The following is a 24,574-nucleotide window of genomic DNA, read 5'->3' on the forward strand; positions in this document are numbered from 1 at the left end:
TGATTTTAATGGTAATTGATAGAAATCTGTCTGTCTTGAAATAATGCCTTTAGTTACAGAAAAGCACAGTAGTTTGCTTATCTTGAATAAAATACACCCAATTATAAAAATAATGGAAATAAGATTGATTGTTTATTTTCTAAACAAGATGATGGAGTTGATAAAAAATAAAAATGTATTTTGTTTAGCATGTGTTTATAGCATGTAATCATTGCTGGCATTGAGTATTTAGTTTTTTGTGCTTTTCTTTTTGGATAGTGATTCTACATATAGAATTTCACCATATCCTCCAGCTCTTAGGTGGAAAGTAACATCTGTTGTCTCAATTAATAATCATTTTGAGTTTATTCATGTATTAACTTATTAATTGTGGATATGTCTGTTAACATAGTAATCAAGCATAAACTCTGAGAAGTACTATCCTAGATAATGAGTAAGAAACATATATTTGAAATAATACTACTTATGAAATAAGAGCTAATATTTATATAGCACTTCATGTGCTTCTGGCACTACTCTATGTGCTTTAACATATTAACGTCTGGACTATTTACAACAATTCTGTGTTATAAATTCTACTGTTATTTCTATTTAACAGATGGAAAATATGGAGCTGTTAAGTAACTTGGCCAAGATTACACAGCTAGTGAATGTAGAGGTGGGAGTATGTAACATGTTTTCCTTACCTAAAATATTTTCCAATTTTCAGGCACAGGAAAATATCCAGGACACTTCTGAAGTCATCTGTCTTAATTAAGAAGGTAAGCTGTCTTGAGGGATGATGTTCTTAAATACCTAAACACAAAGAAAACACATAGGCAGTCACAATGGTTTTTGGTAAGTTATGTGGTGAATGAAATAAGATGTTAGTGGAGGAAGTAACAGAAATATGGTAATTTGGTAAGAATGACATCTCTGCATATTTTCAAGGAGGGAGAATATAATTTGACTAACGTGTGAGGTATGCCTTGTCAGGCTACAATGACAACTTGCAGATATTCAGAGAAGAATTCATGGTAGCATGACTAAGTTAGAGACAAGTGGTAGGAAACAGAATAGAGAGAATCTACACGTGGTTTGTTAGATATTGGAAAAAATAGGCCAGTGAATAATGCCACACAGGCTTCTGGACTGGGCAGCAGAGTAGTAGCTGTTGATGATCACTCATTGGGACAAAATAAAGGGAAAAAACATCAGCACTAGCAAATTTGAGTTGGAGGGTAAATGACTGATTTAAGTTGTAATGTGGGGGATTTTATATATGTGACGGCATGGAGACAGGTTGGGTCCATTATGAATATTTTACTGTAATTAGTTTTTTTTTAATTATAATTTTTTTAAAAATCAGAATTCAAAGCAAAGTATTATAGGTATAGGTAATTTTATAAAAGTTCTTATCATTTATGTAACAAAAGGATGGTTTATTGGTTGTGTACTTAAAACATAAGTCTGCTTTTAATACATTTTTTAAAATGAATTTGTCCTATGTGACTTTTTAAAAAATAAACCTTGCAACAAAAGAGAATTCTATCAGTCTTCAGGAAAACGGTAGTATTTTCATCTTTTTAACTTCATTGAGTAGTCACATTTGTAGAAACTAATAATGTAAATCAATTGATATATTGGAAAATAAATAGAAATTAGAAAAGAGCATTTTCTCCTGCTATCTTACTGATCACCTGCTGCTAATAAGAATTTTTTTCTGAAATTGAAGTTAGCCTAATTTTGTCGGTTCAGAGTTTATACAAATTAATATATCTGTGCTTGTTCCACCAAAAAAATAAGAATAAAAATATCTGAGATGGTAAAGTTATTTCTACTTAAATCAAAATGTTCTCCTGATTTTAGAATTATGTAATTTTCTAATATTTATGTTGTGGCACATTTAGAAGCATCACCTGTAGCCCACATTTTACTATGTTCTGTATTTGGTATTTACTGTTAGCTTACGAAAGTATGGCGAGATATACATATCTGATCGTTGCACTTTAATAACTGTGAGCAGAATGAATGTTGTGAAAAAGGAAGGGGAAGTAACAGGTTATGATGAAATCTTGCATTCTATTATGGGGTGGTTATTACATTAGTTATCATAGGAAATGTTGAACACTTATCAGGAGCCTGAGGAAGCTCACAGATATTTCTTTTTTGAAGTCCTATAGCATATATCTAAATCAATACTGTCCAAAATGTAGTCATCCAACAACTTTTGCATGACCAATTTTTACCAGGAGTTGAAAATATCCTTGGAAAAAAGGGATTCCCTCCCTCCCGTACCTAATACCACAATGTAGTTTGAGAAAATTTTTCAAAAAAAAAAAAATGTTTAGAAAAAAATGTTTTTAGTTTATAATCAGAATTATAGTTTTATAGTTTAGCTCTTCTGATACTTTATATGAGATACTACCTCTGAAAAATAAATGTATTTTAACAAAGGTTTAATGCAGAAAATTGAAAATATAAATAATGTGTTATTTACCATGACTATTAATAGAAAATTAGAAAGTTGATTAATGACATTATAAACATGACCTTAATGAAGCTAATATTAAATAAAATATACAATTAGTTATTTTTCATTTGTTTGCCAAAAGAAATTCTCATGTGCTATAGGAAGTGTTGTAAAAACTCAGAAACCAAAATGATATATCGTCTGCTGTTGTAGGTTTAACATTTGAGTGGTGGAAGAGAGAGAGTATAATCTGATTTGTGTGTTTGGCCAGATCACTCTATTGATCTTCTACATTCCAACATTCCATTTGGCAGATGAAATTGAAAATGAGCATTCAAAATGATGCATTTTATTTTCAGTGCAAGTAGTCGTTAAAGCTAGAAGTCAGAATGCTAGCAGCTACTATATCCTAATAGCTGCACTGCAAAATATTGAAAGGAAATTCCACATTACCACATTCTGCATAGTGTCCAAAACAAGCAAAATATTTGATTTATGTATCTTCATACCAAAATACAAATAAGACCTAGTTCTCTACCGTTACATGGAGTTTACCATGTTTAGTCTGGCATAGTAATTTTATTTAAAGATATATTCACCTTTTAATTTCAACTCATAAAGCCAAGGAATACATATTTATATAAAGCATTACAAATTGTGCCTAAGCAGCTTAGCTACTATGCACTATATTTTTCTACTTTGTCTTTTTTATACTTTACATTGACTAAAAAGTGAGGGTTTACACTGTCCTTTAAACTTTTCTGAATGTCTTGTTAGTCAAGGTTTTATTCATAATTAAGGAAAATGATAGTTTCCCAAAAAACAAAATTGCAGCATACTTACTTGTTACTGTATTTTATGTTATATCTTTCATAGAAGTCTCTTACATACTTGGCAGGAGAGGAACAAATTGTAATGATCATTTGAGTGTATATTTCCTTACCAAAGATATTTTTTTTCATTTTTCAAGCACAGTAAAATATGCAAGATACATTTGAAGTTATATAACAATAATTTGAAAGGGACTTTAAGTTTGCCATCTAGAGAAGTAATATATTTAGTTAAGATGGAATGTACAACTAACTTTAATTTTTTTTTGTATCTAGCATTTAGTTCTGCTACTGTTTCCTTTAATAAAAATCTGAAAAGGTATTTACCTTCTGTGTCTTACTTATTTACATTATCACAAAGAGCCTAATCAAGATGAGTTCTTGCCATTTGACTACCGCAGTTAAAGAATTAACTTTACCAAAAAGAGATAAGGTCTTTGCCTGCACTTTCTGGGAGGCAATCTCCCAACCCTTGGAATAGCCTGGCTGATAAAATATCTCTGTTAACCTGGGAGTTTTGGAACATGCCTGGTAGTCAATGCTGCCAGGAATTTACTGTGGAAGCTTTTGGACCAGAAGGTATCAGCTAGACCTCTGGAGAGTCTAGAGGCTAAGGTCAGCCACATGGGCAATCAGCCATGTCTACATGACTAAACCCCGATAAAACTGTAGATACCAGAACTTGGGTGACTTCCCTTGTTGGCCAAACTCCACGTATATTGTTATACATCTTTTCTGGGAGCTGTTAGCATTGTTCACAGCTCCACTAAAAGAGTACTGCTAGAACCTTCAAACTTCAAAATCTCCTAGACTCTATCCCATGCATGGCTGATTTTAATATGTATCTTTTTACTCTATTAAACAGTGACTGTGAGTATAACAGCTTTCAGGGAGTTCTGTGAATCTAAGTCAATTATCCAACTGGAGGGGGTTTTGGGGACCTCCAAACTTTGCAGAATTAAATATTAATCTTTAAAATTTGGTTTTGGGTAGAGCAAGAGTTAGGAACAGTTTCCGAGGACACGTATTATGGGTCTAGGGATATAGAGAAGCTGTCAAAAGTTTGTAAAGGTTAAATAAGTTAATGTTTTAAAACACTTAGAACAGTGCCTGGAGGAGATTAAGCACAACATAAATATTACCTCTTACCATCTTCATTCTTTGACATACAGATAAAAATCTTTTAAGTACAACTTTAATACAAGTGCTAATGAAAGGAATATATACACAGTCTGTCACGGTTATGATCCTAAGTGATTTTGGGTTGACTTTTGGCCAATTGCCATAGTTTCTCCACTCTTCAGTCTCCATTCACTCTCTAAATAAAGGGATTGAGTTTTCAGTCCTGGTTCTGTGTTCTAGAAACTCCTTTTCTGTTAATGTGATAAAGTTTCTGTTCTTAGGTTTGCTGGCCACCGACATGAGTTCATCTGCTTTCCCAGATCTTTTTCTCAAGTAATGAATGAAACATTATTTTTCAAAAATTATTTTCTGGCCTGCTGTTGGATAGTCTCAGGAACTTTTTATCTTGTATTTATATAAAAGTATATATTGATCTAATTTGTAAACAATTTTTGTGTAATGTATGTATTACATTCTCTCTCCAATCTATTAATATGTTTAAAATGCTTGATAATCTTTGTATAATTATTAAATTTAGCACCTAGAAATCTAGTGATGCTTCCTAAATTCTTATTTATAAAAGTGTCTTATGTATGTTCACGTTGTTGTATTTTGAAATAATTTTTTGCATAATTTTGTTTATTAATGATAGGGTCACTAAATGCTCAGTTTTTTTCTTGAGGAAAATGTATTTTTATTGTTTCATGCATTTTCATTATATATTTACCATATTACCAAAATCTAATTTTTAATTACATTAGTCTAGATAATAGAGTGACAGATATTAGTATATTTTCTGACTTCTTGTCAAGTTATTTTAAAATATACTTTTTTTCCTCAAACAACACCTAACACATATGTATTTCACGAAACAAATTTTCAATTAATTACTGTCACTTAATATCAGTGGTCATTTTCTTTTCATATCTGAAAAAATATTTCTAATATGTTTTGTATTGAAAACCAGATAATGAATGAAACATACCATGCTTCTCAGGGGGGAAATATTTATTTATTAGATGTTATTAATAAATTATCTGCAATTTTTTTTCAAAAAATAGTTTATAGTTTGTTTCTGGTTATACATTTAAATTAATCTTAAATTCATTCATATAATGATATTTTGGTATATTTTTCCATTATCTATATTCTAGATCAGGATTTTGTGAATGAAAAAGGGCTATGCAGTAAATTTGACAAGCTCAGGGTGGCCACAAGGCAGGCCTGACAAACTCATGGACCTAATAAAACCACACAGGATGGTCTGATCAGAGATTGCTAACTGGCAGGTCACAGTGGGTAGTCAGTTTCCAGGCCTATTGCTTCATTAACAAAGGTCAGTCTTTAAGTGAGCCCAGTCCATTGCTTTTAAGTATCTAGGATCACATACCTTTGAAATGTCTGAGTAACTTTCTTTCCCTTCCCCTAGAGGGCACAACTGCAGACACCAGAGCACAAGGCCACAGAATTTCTCCTTGTCATCTTGTTTCCTACATACCATCTCGATGTGCTGTAAATTAACTATCCTGTACTCACCAATATAAAAGAAGCATGTTTCTTCATTCTTTCTTTTATTGAAATCTAGGACTTCCCTGTTATGCTTTCTCCTGCCTCCTTAATCTACCACCAGGAGATTTCATGCTCCTTACTATGTCTTCTACTTTGATTCTAGTGTATAAAATAAGCTGCAAAGCTATCATTCTCCAGAGCATTTGAGATCTTGCTCCCTACCACATGTTAGTTTCACTCAAATAAATTCATAAAAATTCTCTACAGGTTTGAATGTTTCTTATGTATACAAGTCATCAAACTTTTTTTTCTTCAAATGGCCATATAGTTATATTTTAGACATCTTGTTCTTATAGTCTCTGTTGCTAAATTAGCTCTAGCATTATAGTACAAAAGCAAGCATAGAAAATATGTAAATAAAAGGATATGGTTGTAACCAAATGAAACTATATTTAGGAAAATAGATGGTCAACCCATGGGCCACAGTTTACCAAACTCTGTTGTAGATTATTGATATATAAATGGATAAATCAGTTGATAGATTATCTGAATACAGTAACACACTATAATAAACTTCACCATTTTTATTGCTAAAACTTAATGTTCATATAATCATATTATCCCATAGAAACATTTGATTATTTAATATTTACTTATATAATCCTAGACTTATAAAACATTTTGTTTTGTTTTCTATGTAAATTTAAGAATAGAGAAAAATAAATGAAGAGCGCTTTAGGGACATGTAGAACACTATCAGAAACTCTAAGGTATCTGTAACTGGAGTCTCAGAAAAGACACAATATTTGAAGAAATAATGGTTGAATTTATTCGCAAATAAAATGATAGATAAAAAATTTACAAATTAAAGAAGCCCAGCAAAACCCAAGTAGGAAAAACAAAAAAGCTTAACTTTAAGGCACTGAAAGCCAAAGATAAAGAGAAAATCAAAATTCATCTTAAAAACATCCAAAGGAAAACAGCATATTAGGAATAATGATTTACATGATCATTGACTCCTTATTAGAAGCAATGCAGATGATAGAACATAATTTTAAAGTTCCACCTAAATTGATTTGTACATGCACTGAGAATATCTTTTAAAACTAAAATTAATATAAATGTATTTTTCAGATAAAAGAAACAAAGACATTGCCAGAAAACCTGAACCTTAAAAAATGTTAAAATAATTTGTTTAAAAGGAAGGATAGCGATATAAAATGGAATCTTAAATCTGGAAGAAGAATTAAAGAACAGAATAAATGATGATTAAAAACATATATTTTTCTCTTAATATTTTTAATAATAGATAATTGTTTTGAAGCAAAATTATATCATTGTCTTGTAGGATTTAAAATATGTAGTCATTAACATATGCATATATAATAACTGAAGTATAAAGGACTTGGGTTGGCTCTATTGTTACAGGTAGTCACAAGGTTTCCACATTTTACATCATATGTAAATGTTATTTCTAATAGACTGTGAAAACTTATGGAGATGTATTTTAATCTGTAAAGCAAGCCCTAAAAGTATGTGTAAATAGTTTTATCTAAAATGACCTTAGTTAAACTAAAATGAAAGTCTAAAATATATTCCAATAATCTGAAAGAAAGGAAGAAAAGAGGGACAGAAATAAAAGAGATAAATAAACAAAAATTAAAATAAAAGTCTAGAATTAAATTCAATCTTAACAATAATTGCAATATTAATGAACTAAACATACGAATTACATGGAATATATTGACAGAATGGGGAGAAATAATTCTACAAATTATGTATTTTAAATAAAGTTGCATAGATATATTGAAAGTAATTGGATAGAAAATGATATACCAACCTTTTCAAACAATAGGAAGCATGAGTAGATTCTGTGTGAGATTAATATGAGGGGGGAAAATGTAGATTTTTAAGACAAATAAACTACAAGAGATGAAGGGCAATATTATATCATGATGAAAAATGAATTTTTTAGAAAGACTAAATGATCAAAAATGTTAAATAACAGAACTTCTAAATATGTGAAACAAGACTGATAGACATAAAGGAAAAAATAGAATATATCATAAACAAAAAGTATGATATTAAACTTGTTTTTCAGAAAAATGATAAAAACACCTAGAAAAAAATGTCAGTAAAAACACAGAATATATGAAAAATATTCTCAAGCATCTGGAATTAATTGTGATGTGTAGAAAACTGAACCTAACAACTTCAAAATATGCACTAATTTAAATTGCACATGGTACATTGAGCAAGCTATACCATTTGATCAAATAAATGTCTAATAATTTAAAAGGCTTAATTTATACAAAGTTTTTTGAGTGAAATATAATTATAGTAATCAATAACGTATCTCTGAAAACCAAAAAATTATGTGAGATTCAAAATACATATAAATCATTCTGAGACCAAAGAAGAATCTCTCACACATGTGCACACATATAGACTCATGCTCACATACACATTAAAATATTCTGAACTAGAAAGCATAACACATCAAAATCAGTGTAATGCAGCTATAAAAATAATTGAGGGGTACATTTATATGCCTAAATTTTATATTAGGTAAATGTATAGCTTTTAAAAAATGTATTTTTAAAAATTTTATTAAATGTATTGAGGTGACAATGGTTAATATAATTCTATAGATTTCTATATCCAGTCAAGATGGCAGATAGGTAAACATGGTGCTTACCTTCTCGCATGACCACATCAAAATTACAACTAAACTACGTAACAACCATCTTTGAGAATCACCTAATGTCTAGTTGAACTGAAGCCCTACAACTAAGAACATGCAGAAGAAGCCACCTTGAGACTGGTTATGGGAGAAAGCTGGAGAGTTATTCCCAAAGTGAACTCAGTGTGCCCAAGCTCAGCATTGACCTGAAAGAGAAGGCTGGCCCCACTCACATCTTCAAGATACAGAGCTTCGTACGTGTTAAATAAATCTATGTTATATCTACCCAGCACCAGCACACCAATTAATTCAAACAAAACGTTGAAAATAAACATCAAGTGGATTGTTTCATTCCTTACAAACAAACATATATATATATGTACATGTGTACAATTTTATAATACATCATCTGTATATTGCATGTGTAAAGTAAATATATAGTTTTACACAAAGACTCCTAATATGATCCATGTAGATGAATTTCTAAGAATAGCCAAATTAATCTGTGCTGATAAATGCTCAGAATTGTTATTTTTCTCTGGGCAAATGCATATAGGAATTCAGAGAGAAGGGGCTAAGAAAGAGATTTCTTTTGTGATGGTCTTCTGTCTCTTGTTTGTAATTTTGATTGCAAATGTTATATCCATGAAGAATGACTATCCTGAAGGCCACTAAAAAAGATTCTTTCAAGCATGTTAAGTAAAACTATTGAGTCTAGAAAAATGCAGACTGAAATTTCAGAACATCTTGGAAATGATAAAAAAAAAAAAAAAAACTGGAATTTGTGGGATAATAGTTATGAGAGAAAATTTATAGTAAAACGTTTTATATTAAAGAGGTCAATACAACAAAAATATCATTTATATTATTTTTTATTTACATTGAAGAGATACCACCTCACACCTGTTATAAGACCTATTATCAACAACACAATTAAAGTGTTGAAGAGGCTGTTGAGAAAAAGGAAACTGCATATACTACTGGTGGAAATGTAAACTGGTACAACCACCATGGAAAACACTATGGAGGTTCCTCAAAAAATTAACTAGAATTACTATATGGCCCAGCAATTCCCCTGCTTTGTACCTACCCCAAAAATCTGAAAACATCTATCTATAAAGATATATGTTCCCCTATGTTCGCTGCTACATTATTCACAATGGCCAAAACATGGAAACAACCAAAGTGTCCTTTCATAGATGATTGGATAAGGAAGATGTGGTGCATACATACTCAGCCACAGGAAAGATGAAATACTGTCATTTGCAACAACATGTATTGACCTCTTTAATATAAAACGTTTTACTATAAATTTTCTCTCATAACTATTATCCCACAAATTCCAGTTGTTTTTTTTTTTTTTTTTTTATCATTTCCAAGATGTTCTGAAATTTCAGTCTGTATTTTTCTAGACTCAATAGTTTTATTTAACATGCTTGAAAGAATCTTTTTTAGTGGCCTTCAGGATAGTCATTCTTCATGGATATAACATTTGCAATCAAAATTACAAACAAGAGACAGAAGACCTTCAGATTATCATGCTAAGAGAAGCAAGTCAGAAAAAGTCAAGAACTGTATGATTTCACTCACCTGTGGGATGTACAACTGAAAGCAACAAATGAACAAGACAGACAAACAAAAACTTATAGACACAGACTGTAGTTTAGTGGTTACCAGAGGGTAAAGAGGCTCAAATACTTGGTGATAAAAAAACTGATTCTGGGTGGAAAACACAAAATGCAATATATAGATAACTGTATTATAGAATTGTACACTTGAAACCTATGCAATTTTGCTAAACAATGTCACCCCAAAAATTTAATATAACATTTTTAAAACAGACTGTTTATCTATGTACAATGTATATATAGAGAGAAGAGGGTGGAGGGCACATGAAGAAAAGTCACACTTCTATGTTTTGTACAATTAGCTTTGGATGCATAGACATATTTTCCATATTTATAAAACAAAATTATATTAAAAGGGCAGATCCAAAAAATGTAAGAAATGTAAGTCAAATGAATTTAACTATGTCGAGCTATTTGCATAGTTTATGTAGAGCAATATATTGAGGGATTTTAAAACAGGGTAATCTGACTGATGGGGTATGTCTTAAAGAGAAAAAGAACGCAAAAAAAAAAAAACTGTTTTCACTAATATAGTTGATATTATTATATTTATTCTGAAAATGGCATTTAGGATAAAGCAAATTATTAATCATGACTATGTTATTATGAATCAAGTTTTAAGCATAAAAGACACATATAAGTATAAAATTAAAAAGGAAAAATTTAGAATACTACATACAATCTGGAAATATCATAATGAACTTATGATTTATTTTCTTCTTAATATATGTATGTTGCATGTCTCTGTATTTTCTAGCTTTACCCCCTAAAAGGGAATAGAAACAATGATCAACTTGGTAGTGTGAATATCACTATTGACAGATTATGGTCTCTACATACTATTACTACTAATATGAATGAAGTACTTGGAGAAATATTGATTCCACTGATTTCTTGTTCAATGACAAGAAATACGCAAATGTTGTGTCATACCAGAAATGAAGGAAACTGTCAAATATTAAAGGTCACGTCAAGAAAATGTAGGGGCTATTCTGCATTTGCTCCCATTGGTCAAAAATGAGAAAATGTTTACCATCAATAAGCATAATAATTGTAAAGTATTGAAATATATTAACTACATTTGAATACAGGATATTGTATTTTGCAAAAATATATAGTAATAACACGTAGGTCACCTTTGAATAATTCTGGAAAGCAACTCCATATTCTGAATAGTGACAAGTGAAAAGGAATAAGCTTTTAATCTGCCTATGAGGTACAAACTCTGCCTCAGAGTAGTCAACTAATTTTTAAGGGAAAATGATCTTTACAGTATTTCAGCTAAACATGAAGAAGGGACAATAACGTTAGAATCTCAACGTTTTGCAATCCATAACAAAACGATGGAACTGGGTAGCTAAATTCATTATTTCATAATAGAATAAGAAAAAACAATGGTTGTCATTTATTTGCTTCCTTATGGAAGACTACACCACCTTTGTAGTAATTTTGGTAAAAATGAAACAATCAAAACCAGAATGAGATTATGTCTCTAGAGTTAACGTCCAGTTTAAGGAAAACACAGAGGACACCTCAATATCTTCAATGACAGTGCATGGAGATACTTAGCAAAATCACAGCTCAACGGGATGAATAGCCTACTTTCTTCAACAAACTTGCAAAATAAATAATAGAGAGGTAGGGACAATTTTAAATTAAAAGATTCAAGAGAAATACGAATGACAACTCATTTGCTTTTTTGTTTTGGTCTTTCCTGATTGAAACAAATGGTAAAAACAATTATAAGACAATTTGGGAAGTTCAAACACTCACTGGATATTTGATATTAGAAATATTGTTAATGTTTTAGGCATCACAATGGTTTTGGGCATGTGTATATTTCAATTAAAGAGCTATCTTAAAAGTACAATGATCTATAGATAAACACTAACTGATGCATAATATTGATGGCTTCCATAGACAAGTTTTATACTTACATACTTTTGCAACTTACGTTGGTAATCAGCTTTTATTTATTAACCAAAGATTTTTATTTTGTTTTACTGAAGTAATGATATCCAAATACAAAGATTGTATGGATAGTTAGATAAAGAGATGATAGTTGGGTGGAGGGATACATACATACATCCATACATACATAGAGGTGGTGATATGGATGTATAGATGCATGGACGGATGGATGAATTATTTAATACATGAAGATGAATGAGTAAGGTGAGAGAGAGACAGTGACAGAGAGAGATGAGGTGAAAGAGAGAAAGACAGGGGAAAGGACAGGAAGGAAAGGAAGGAGAGGAGAGAGAGTGTGAATGAACGTGCGTGTTAATGCACGAACACTGTTCCATAAACTTACTAGTCATCACAAGGTATTTTCCTATTTTACTGAGTGATTTAATTCCCCGCAACCCTTTTTTCCCTTTCCAATATTTCCACAAACATAATCCCAAAGGAGAAATTGCAAATACTTAGATCTCTAGTAAAGTTGTTCTTGCATTAGTATTTAGGTTAAATGATCGAAGTTGCTTCAGAAATAAGTAATTATGTGTAACATTAACATAAGTCTTTGAAAGGCAAATAGAATGACCTTTATTAAAGCTGAGAACAATGCAAAGATGAATAGCATGCAATTTCACATAGAAATAAAAATAACTGTTCTATGCAGAATAATGATAACTGAATAATGGGAAATAGTGGCATAATTTTACCTATATAAAATATATTCAAAACCAGTAAGAACTAGGCAATTAATTAATTTAGTTTTACCAAGATTTAATATACATTTATTCTTACCATGTGGAACATATTGTATAAAGATTTTATACTGAATAAATGATATTTATTAAGCCAGAAAGAAAAAAAGGGGGATTTATATCAAGTTTTAGCTACATTGTTTGAAATATACAAATATGAAGATTTTATCACTGAAAAAAACCTCAGTTGTGTTTCTTCATCAGGAACTACAATTGAGCCTAGAACTTTTTCACACCTCGATTAGAAACAAAACAAAACAAAACAAAAATGCAGAAAATAACATAAGTTGATTGGCTTCTGAGACAGCAAGAACTTTTTACAGAGACCTGTACAGCATCGCACCAATAGGGGTGATGCCTGGAAAGAGATTAATAGCTGTGTCTTGTTTTATGCAGGTTACCAATTTGTTAACTGGTCATACTATAAAGGGGTAACTGGAAGGGGGACCAAATTGTGGGAATCCAAGAGTATGTGCAATGTACAACATCATAAACATACACATGTGGCAGCACAACTGGTGCATCTAAAAGTTAAAACCAGTTCAAAGAGGTGATCTCAGGGTTATTCAAACAATTAAGGAAGGGAGAAGGAGGTCAGGGCATTGTAGGTTCACGTATAACATTTTTGGGAAAAGCCTTTTTTTTCCCTTTGAGCCCACAGTTAATTGTTTGCTCTGTAGAGATTCTCTGGAATCTTTAATGAGGTAATCTAGCTTCATTGCTGTATAAAATGATACTACTATTATCATTATTTACTTCTATATTTGGTTTATTTTATGAATTCTATTACTTTGTAACATCATGACTCAACCAAACATTTCTTAAGTAAAATAACTTAGACAATATATAATTTATTTGGTTATTTTGTATAGCTAAATATTAAGTCTGGCAAAAAAAATTCCTGGTTATCATATAATTGTTGGCAAAGTCATTATGGAAAAGAAATTGGTCCTTAATAAATGAAACCTGAATATATTTAATGAACAACAACAAAAGGAGTGTGTATTACTTTGCTGTATTAAAAATCACACTTTTGAGGAATTATAATGATATGATTCAAGGAAAGATATAAGATTCTAAAAAACCCCTTTTTTATTCCTATTTTTGATCTTCAGCTACTCAGCATGTGTTTCAGCTTAAGAAATAGCAATGTATCCACTAAGTGTATCTATCTGTAGACTCATATGATTCTAACAAATTAGAACAGTAAGTGGAAATTCAATTAAAATATATATTTGATGATTTTTTTTCAATACTAGGCACTGTAATAACCTGTCTTTGTTTAGACATACTGTCCTTCCACAACCTTCTAAAAAGTACATAACACTGTACTATGTCTTTCAATTAAATTGTATTTTGTACTTTGAGAATTGTATTTTGAGAATTGTTTGGCATCTTCATGACACCTCATAGCCCACTATTCATGTGGAGTGAAAGCCACAGACCAATTCATTATTCCTTTTATAATTATTTTGCCATTTTCTCTGAAGACAATCTAATTGTAACTCAATGAGTTAATTCTGCTATTCATCCATTATACAATATAAATAAATGTCTATAATTTTTCCCTATTTTAAATCTAATGGTGTTCAAACTGTTTATAATTAGGGTCATCTATCAAGATTCAGTCAGTTTTAATTCATGTAACATTTCCAGTATAAAATGCGGGATCAATGCAATTTAATATTTATTTTTATATTATTTATTCTATTCTGGAAAGCTGCAACATTTTCTTAAGGTTTACAAAAATTAACTCTCTAAGCTCAAGGTTCCATTGCTAAATAAACAGTAACTCTTACTGAAAAATATACTACCTTAAATTTTACTGAATATTCATGACAGACCATTATTTATGGAATTGATACATTGGAAACTTTAATTGTCCTCTTTTAGAACATTAAGTATGCCTGTAAGATCAATTCAAGAGAATAAAATAATACCTTTTAAATTTTAAACAATAAATATTCCTTCTGGAGTATCCATCTTCATTCTTAGGGGATCTGCCACGTTATTCTCTGCTCATCACAAGATAACTGTATCAATCTCTGTTTCACTCTTTTTTTCTCTCTCTTTCTCTTCTTTTTTCTCTTTTACCGCCCCCTCTTTCATGAGATTATAGGACATTCCATTTTGATACCAATTTTAAATCTTTTCCAACTCTTTAAACAATGGAAACTGTAAATTTAGAAAAGGGACACATCATTGTATACTGTTTTTTGTTGTTGTTGTTGTTTTTATTTTTTTTAAGTAGAGACAGACATAACATTTCCTGGAGTTTTACTAAACATTTTCTTATCTCTGGATGTCTGTCTTAATCATCTGCATTAAAATATGTCTGTTATTAGATATTCCCAGGGGATTCCCAGACTGGATTGTTAAAATAAATGAATTATACAATTTAGATATTTCAATCAAGATTTATTTCTTGTTCCTTTATTGTTGCAAGATCAGGGTTCTGTTTCGGTCTGCCAATTTTTAGGTTTCATAAATTTTAAGGCATTATTAGGCCTGGGAAAGGATAAAGGTATTTATCAATTTCGAAAGAGGTTCTTACCATTTTGGAGTTTCAAGAGTGCAATACACCTTTTAAAATCCTATGGAGTGTTACACTATAACTCTAATTATAAAATAAATCTTTGTATAGCTGTAAGAGCCTTCCACAGCCTCAGCAGCCTTATTTTTATTTTGTTTTTTTCTAGGAGTATTAGTTTAGCATAATGGTCTGTTTTGCTCTAACAGGCTCTATCAGGCTTCTAACAAAACTACCAACAAAGTAAGTTGGATCAGTGTGCAGTGGAGAGATATTTCCAAATGTGTTTTTTTTTGTTGTTGTTGCTGTTGTTGTTGTTGTTTTTAAATAATCTCTTTGTTTTACTACTACTTCCATCATTTGACTATCTTGTGCCCTCTAGGAGATCAACCAAACTCTAAGTATTTTCTTAGTGCCTTTTCTGAACGTTGTCTACCTTTATTATGAGAATTCTAAAAAATTTTCTCTGAAACTCTTCCAAGTTGATTAATGTGGTCAGTGTTGTGTCTTTGTGTGTGCCACTTTGATGCCTCTCCTTGGGACTGTAGTCACAATTTTTTACACTATTTTCCTCCTTATTAATTCTCCTGCAAATAACTTTCTCTCTCCTAGAAAATTAAGATTTCACATTCACATCTCTTCTTTTAACTTTTAAGAAGGTTCTTACTGAATTGTTCATTCTACATTAGGACTAGGGCATTCTAGTAGACCAGAGAGTATTTCATGTCTTCAGGCATATACATGAGAGGAAACCAAAACTAAAATTAAAATAAATAATTAAATGAGCACTAATAAATTCTTTAAATCCAAATATGAAATGTTGAGATAAATATGTTGTAAATTTGGTATTAGAAACTGTTGCAGACATAAACATTTGTAAATATCTAGCCCAACACCTCATTTTACAGAAGAAACTGGGATGTAAAAATCCAAGCAATTTTATTAAAATGATCTGAAACACAGAGATAACTATAGTAACAATATCAAAGGAAATTACCTTAATTACTTCTTTCGAAACTCATCCAAGCTTTCAAACTTCGAAGAAATCAAGAGTCTTTGATATTCATTAAGTTAAATGTTTGAATATTCCTATTCATTCAACAAATGTATGTCAAATACCCGCTATATACCTTACTGTATTTTTTGCAATGGGAATACAATGATGGGTTAAGACTTGCTCCCACTATTTCATGAATTACAGTAAAAGGTAGGAGGGTACATATAAAAGATATAATACAAAGTTTTACATTTATTAACTTATAAATGAATGATCTATTGCTTGAATATTAGTGTCAGTCAAAATCTTTATTGATAAACTTAATAACAAAGCATTTTTTAATTGCCATAGTATTTTAAACTTTAGATTTCTTATGGCATTCACCAAAACTTTCTGGAAAACATACAAATAAAATCTGTAGATATTTTAATGTGCTGGACTTTTTTATATTAATTTTGTAAGATATTCAGATCACTACACTTTAAAAAATATTCTATGTTCTGTTACATATGTAGAATATATAGAAATCCTTAGGATGGCTGCTTAACGCAACAGCTAATAAGAAATTTACCATGTACATTCAAATGCATCTTATGAATAGAATATGCATAATGTTTGAACATATTTTAAAACACTTTAAGTAATTTACTTAAATTTCCCCTTTCATTGAAACAGTAGAAGATATTTTAGTAATTCTCTATCTAACACCTTTCTAGATTAGCTAATGCTCTTTCTCACTGTAAAATGTACTGACTGATTTCTATGATAACTTAAATGTTTGGCATTAGGAAGCTTCTCTTATATGCATTTTGATTCTTATCAGGTACAAAAATGTTCCAAAACCTGTTTAAGAAACATGGATTTGTGGTTTTATAAATAATGTTATTAAATATTATATTTACTGGTTCATATTAATGCAAATAGAATGTGCGAATCAAATGAAGTAAATAACAAAAACTGTGGGTGTAAACACATTAACCTTGAAATATTAACAAAATTTAAAACAAGCCTAGAAGGATTCTACAATTAAACTCTTGCAGAATTTTCTTTAAACTCTTTTTTCACTTCAAAGATACCCAGACAAAAATATGTATATGATACCTTAGGATGTGATAAGTTAAAGCTTGGCAATATAGAATTTGATTTAAAAAATCGCTTTTTTGAATATATATATATATATATATATATATATATATATATGTGTGTGTATATGTATATATGTATATATAATATATGCATATATATACACATCTACATATGTTTACATATACACACATACATATATGTATATGTGTATATATATGTATATATATATATAGAGAGAGAGAAATATTTGAGTATATATATGTATATATATATATGCATTTGAGTATACACAGATATATAAAGTGAAATAAATAAAATTTTGAGTATATATGTGCTATGCTTTTATTTGAAGACCTTTGCTCCACCTATATAATGTGTTAAATTAACATGTAACCAATTACTATATTACTTTAATTTCTATTTGTTTAATCTCATTTGTTTATTTGGTGACAATAGCAAATGTGTTGTTATCATTAGGAAGAAGAAACTTGGCTTTTCCACCCTATAATCTAATAGCTTAAATAGTTTTTGAAATTCACTACCACTCTTCTTTCAATAATTACTATTTTAACAAATGTATGTGGAACCTAAAACAAAGGGTTGAAAAGATTATTATGTTGTTCTCTACTTATGACAGGAAGGTCAACGTCTTTGCATCAACTGATTTTTTTTACATGTGGAATTCAGACTAATTTGACATTAGTTATTGCTAGTGCCAAATATAGTTATAAAACACTTCACACAAAAAAATGGAAACAAAAAAGATAAAATAAGTGCCAAAGTCATCTTCTTTACATTTCACATTTTGGATAATTTGTGCAGGGACTGAAAATATTATCTCCTATATTTTAGTGACAACAGTTTTGAAGGGAAATTCTCTGATATTATTATTTTTTAATTTTTCCTTTTTTATGATACAGCTTCATATATGTATGCTTCAAAAGGAAAGAAAAGTTATGTGAGACAAATAAAAAAGCCATGGTCCCTGATTATCATTAACTCAGAAAACATCAAAGAATAATGATGATTGATGAGTATGAGAGCAGAACAATAAACACTTAGATACATTTTTCTCTATTTCAATGTTACATTGAAAAGATAGGTGAAATCAGGAAATTAAAAGTATAATTACTATATATCCCTCTATGCAGTGTGTAATAACAATAGATTGGAGTAAAGTGATTTTTTTCACATTAAGAGAGTCTAAATTTTTACGAATATTAAGGTAATTTTATTAACTATGCCTTCTATAGGTCGAAGGCAGTTCTGGGTAATGACAATATTATACAAAGACATAAACGTCATGGACTCTCAATGAGCTTCCAATTTATTAGGGTAGAGAGACTTGTTATAGCAGTTCTTCCACAAATTAAAAAAAAAAAAAAGAGGGACTTTTTAAACTGACCAATGAAAAATGAGTCAGTTTGGAGGAGGCAATGGTCAGTGTGACAAGGCCAACAGCAGTGAAGTATTCTAATCAGATGTAATTCATGAGCTGATTCTCTGAGTCAAAAGAATGTCACATTAGGAGAAATAAAATAATAATTTTATAGTTGGATCATGGGGTGTCTCTGTGTGTGTGTGTGTGTGTGTGTACTTATGCACACACAGGTGTACCCTCTTTTGTTTACAAGGCCTCACCTCAGGAAGGGTTTAGGAGCAACAATTTATTTAAAAAGAAAAGCCTGCGAAGGCATTTGTTTTACCTTTTTCATAAAATGAATAAATGTCAGTTTTTCCATATCAGAGTGTTGGCTGGGTCATGCTGATGAAGTAAAGCAACTCAAGTTTGTCTTCCCCAAATCTTTGTGGATAAATAGACTGGGCCAAGGCATCACGGCCCTTCAGATGCTTGTTTAAAAGGCTTGACTCTTAGGACATTGACAATAGAGAGGGTATGTAAATTTTTTTATAAGAGAAATTTTATGCAGTTTAGTGAGCAAGAGAAAAGCAATCCCTGACATCTGGGAGCTGGCTGGACATCTGGGACCCGATAGAGAGTTAGTTCTTAGTGTTCTCCTGTTGAACATAAATAATTTCACAGAATATCAACATCAATAAAGTCACTCTGACCATAATGGTTCAACACAAAAACAAGAGCTCTCTATGCTCATGTCTGAACACAGTCAGAGAACATTATTCAAACCATAAAAATGAACAGATATCTCCCTATTCTAGCTAAAACAGTGAATGCTGCCTTTTTAGCAATTACCGTGTTAGCTTCACTCTATTCTTCCATCATTCCAGATTAGAAGATACACAGTCACAGAATTAAACCCACATCCTAACAGTGAAACCAATCCAATCCAAGGACAAAGCCTTGCTTCCTTAAGCTCTCCCTAAAATCACAGAATGAGTCCAAAACCCATAAGTACTTTCTAACACCCTCTTACTGGGATGTCCAAGAGTCCATTCTAGTGTGTGTGTGTGCTGTTCCTTCTTGTAACTGTAGCTGTGTTCCTGGTGGTTTTCAGCTACAAGCCATTGAAATTAGTGAGGTAATGTAGCTATGAAAATATTCAATCACTTATTTGATTTCTAAATTAAGTGTAATATAAGAATGAATATCATATTTGAACTTTCTCAGAGCAAACGTAAGGGGCAAAATTTATAAGACATATGGAATTTAGAGAAAAAAGTATTTTGATGAGTTACTGTTCTCTCTCTACTGGTCCTAGAAAAATGCATCTTCAAATTTCTTTTTTAAATAATTGCATCTCAAAAGTAGCAGATATATTGTTAAAAAGTAACATGATTTTTATTATGTTAATCACCATTAATGCTGTAGCACTCTTAGTTTTTAAGTACTTTCCAATTATGTTACTAGGCTCTTTGAAGGTATTTTAAAAGAATGAAGCTTTCTCTCAACATACTCAGTTATGTATTTATGAGTCCTGTTGTATTTCCATAATAGTGGTAAGAAGCAATGTTTAAAAATTTTTAATTTATTCTTTCATACCAATACTTTTAGATGCCTTAAATATTAATAGTAAGGAAATGCATCTTTCTATTGAATTGTGATTGAGATTAGGTGATGTTGAGAAATATAATTTAAAAGTTTCCATATTTATTAAATACAAATGTTATATCATTCATTGGTAGTTAATACTGGCTTATAATTTTTACATTTTATCACAGAAAACCAAAATATTGTTTAAAATATTAAAAAAAAATTATGTAGTTTTTAATTAGTTCTGCATTGGTAAATGTGTCTGTTTAGATTCTTCTATCTCAAAAAATAAATAAATAAACACCAGCTTTATTATTTATTTTGTTGAATTTCTATGCCTGAGTACTCATTGTTTTTTGTGTATTCTATGTAACAAAGAACATGGGTGTTGTGCCATGTAAAACAGAGCAATATACAACAATTTCATATAGAAGAATATCTCAAAATATTTAAGACATAAAATAATTGATATGAAGAAAAATCAAAGGAATATTTTTGAATTTATCATTTTAAATGTTTACTTAGTCATCTTTTTTCCTTTTTTTTTTTTGCATTTTTGAATCGACTGTATTATAAATTTACCAGATGAATGTATTGGGCATACTATGCAAGAGTATTAGCATGTTAGTGAGTGTTCTTCTATGTATTTTACGATATGTGGATTCTAAGTAGGGCAGTGAAGACTGGTAGGAAAAAAAAAATCGATTCATTTGAAATATGGTGCTAGCAGAGAGCGCTACCAATATCCTGAATCACCAGACAGATGAACAAGTGGTTCCTAGAATAAATTAAACCTGAAACATTGCTGGAGGCAAAAGTGACAAAACTGAAGCTGTCCTACTTAGGCCACATCATGAGAAGGCAGGGTTCTTTGGAAAAGACAATGATGTTGGGTAAAATAGAAGGCTGGAAGAAAAGAGGAAGACCAAATATGAGTTGAACTGACTCCATAAAAGAAGCCAGAGACAGGAGTCTGCGGGAGCTGAACAGGGCTGTGAGGACAGGACACTGTGGACACAACTCATTCATAGGGTCACCAGGAGTCAGACCGACTCAATGGAACATAATAACAAGAGTTCTTCAGGGCAATAGAAAAAATAAAGTGTGTACATATATGTAAACAGATGTATTTTAAGGAATTGGCCCATTTGATTATGGAGGCTGGCAAATGTAAATTCTGTTGGATTTACAGAATTTACTGCAGACTGGAACTCAGGGAAGAATTGATTTTGCAGCTGAAGTCTGAAGGCAATCTGGAGGCAGAATTTCCCATTTGTCAAGGAGCCTCCATCTTTTCATATATTTAGATGAAACCCCTCACATTGTGGGAGGCAATCTGCTTTATTCAAAGTCTACATATTTAAATATTATTTTCATCTAAAATCTACCTTCAGAGCAACATCTCTACTGGGGTTTGACCAAATATCAGGGTATTGTGGCCTAGCCAAGTTGACACATTAAATTAACCCTCTCAATTTGTAATATAATTTACATATCATCAATATGTTGAATATTGAGGGTGCCAAAAAAATGTACACAAGTGGACACTTTGGTCAGCATTGCTCAAGCAGTAGCTTGCCTTAATCAGAAGTGTCTGGACACTGATGGTAACCACTTTGAGCAGCTCTTGTAATTGCAGAAGTCAAATGTGATTTGTCTTCATCTTTTGTAATCAGTATATTGACTATTACAATTTTAGTACACCTTTCCTTTCTTAAAATGTGTATACATTATTTTTTGGCATTCTCTGTATTTAATCCTCAAACTTTAAGTGGAGTAGTGCTGCATTTCTGATCTTTCCCCACAGAATTTTACTCGCTTTAGAAAAGAAAGAAATGTATCTCCTATCTTGAAATGAACTCTGAGTTAATTAAACTAATTATACTAAAGTACTACTGTGAATTTCTTGTGGAAAGGGTGTGATAGTAATATATTTTGTGATAAATATTTTGTTAGGCAGGTAGTATAACAGTGTGTGTTAGTAGATAGGTGTTTAAAAAATAGGGAAGTATTTCAAGCATTAATATCTGATTACAGGGAGAATAATTAAAGGTTAAGCTTTCCTCCAAAAAAACACTTGCTTTCTTGAGTGAAAAACAATTTTTTAATGAAAAAAAAAAGCCTTGGAAAAATAAGAAAAATATTTTGTTCATGAAGATCTATTATAGCAATAAAAATGCAAATATTTGTTTTCTTAATAATTATATAAGTATAAAATAAACCATTAATTTTGAGGAAACGTCTAAACACCCTAAATGTTTGAGCATATTGTTCTTTCATGCAACATCAACTAACTAGTAGAATTAAGGTCTGGTTTCTTTTGCCCTCCTTTTTTTTTTTTCTTTTCCCTCCCTCCTTCCCTTCTTTCCTTTCTTTCTCCTTTTTTCTTTCACAAGCATTGTGCATTCATTTTCATTTAAGACAATACAGAAGGTAACTTTAAAAAGAGTATCCAAAATTTAAAGTGAGAATCTATTTTCTTTATTATACCTATGCATATGTGGACAGAGTACCTAGTACTTACTTTTAACAAGGTTTTATTGCTTCTGTAGCTGAGTGAAATATTTAACACTTTTAATTGTTTCAGAGGCATGATATACTTCATAAGCAGTATATTTTATTTTATCCTAAATGCTTACGATCTAAAGAATGGACACGATTGTTTAAATTTTCAAGTGATTTTGTATTTAGTGTTTATTAGTTAGAAATCACTCTGTTATGACCAATGAAATTGGTAGCACAGCATACATATAATGAAAATTCCAATTTTGCTAGCTCTTACTCAAGCAGTATCTACACTGTTATTGCTGATGTCGGTAGGTCCAACTCATGAAATAGCACAACATAAGCTTCAAATACAAGGCAATGACACTTTTATAACTCATTAAATTTAATGGGAAGTGTGCACACATGTAACAAAGAGCAGAAATTTTAGCTAATAAATCTCCAAGATATTAACTTTTTCTTTTATATATTTTTTAACTCTACACAGACATTATTCTACATCTCAGCATCTTAGATGGTTAATGGATAGTTGGAAGAAGAAAAAAAATCTGCAAAATGTGTTATCAAATCACACATACACACATACCAAAAAACAAACATTGAGAAAGCACTATCTCATTAAAATGACTTATTAAAAAAGCTTTTGTTATTTTCCCTAGCAGTATTGGTGTTATGAAAATACCTTGCTAGGAATTCCTTGAGTTAGTGTTCTAGAGGACCCAATACATGTGGATGTCTGGTGATGGTTTTATATTTTAGATTGGCTTCATGTGTACATGTGTGAACAGAAATAGCAGAAACATATTTGTGGTAATATACCAAAAAAAAAAGAAAAAGAAAAGAAAAGAAAACAAAACTTTATTTCAAACAGTAAAGAGAGATACGCTTTATTTCCACAGTCTTTTTAAAATTTATGTTTCAGTTATAGTTGGGATACAGTATTGCATTAGTTTGAGGTGTACAACATAGTGAATAGACATTTATATACCTTACAAAGTATTCACCCCGATAAATCAAGTACCCATCTGGCACTATTACAATACTATTTACTAAATTTCCTATTCTGTACTTGACATCCCTGTGACTATTTTTATAAGTGGCAATTTGTACCTCTTAATCTCTTTTAACTTTTTCAACCATCCCCCCAAATTTCCTCCCATATGGTAACCATCAGTTCATTCTCTGTACTTATGAGTTTATTTCTGTTTTGTTTGTTCATTAATTTTATTTTTAGGTTCTGCATATAAAGAAAATCATATGGTATTTATCTTTCTCTGTCTGATTTATTTACTTAGCATAATACCCGTTAGGTTCATCTGAGTTGTCACAAATGGAAAGATTTCATTGTATTTTACGGCTGAGTGACGTTCCATTCTACATATATATAATGGAGGTATATATATATATATATATATATATATATATATATATATATATATGCCTCCTTTTCTATTAATCTATTGAGGGACCCAGGTTGCTTTCATTTTTTGGCTATTATAAATAATGCTGCAATGAGCATAGTGGTATCTATCTATCTATCTATCTATCTATCTATCTATCTATCTATCTTT

Source organism: Rhinolophus sinicus, linkage group LG01 (genome assembly GCF_036562045.2).
Source record: "Rhinolophus sinicus isolate RSC01 linkage group LG01, ASM3656204v1, whole genome shotgun sequence".
NCBI classification, from domain to species: Eukaryota; Metazoa; Chordata; class Mammalia; order Chiroptera; family Rhinolophidae; genus Rhinolophus; species Rhinolophus sinicus.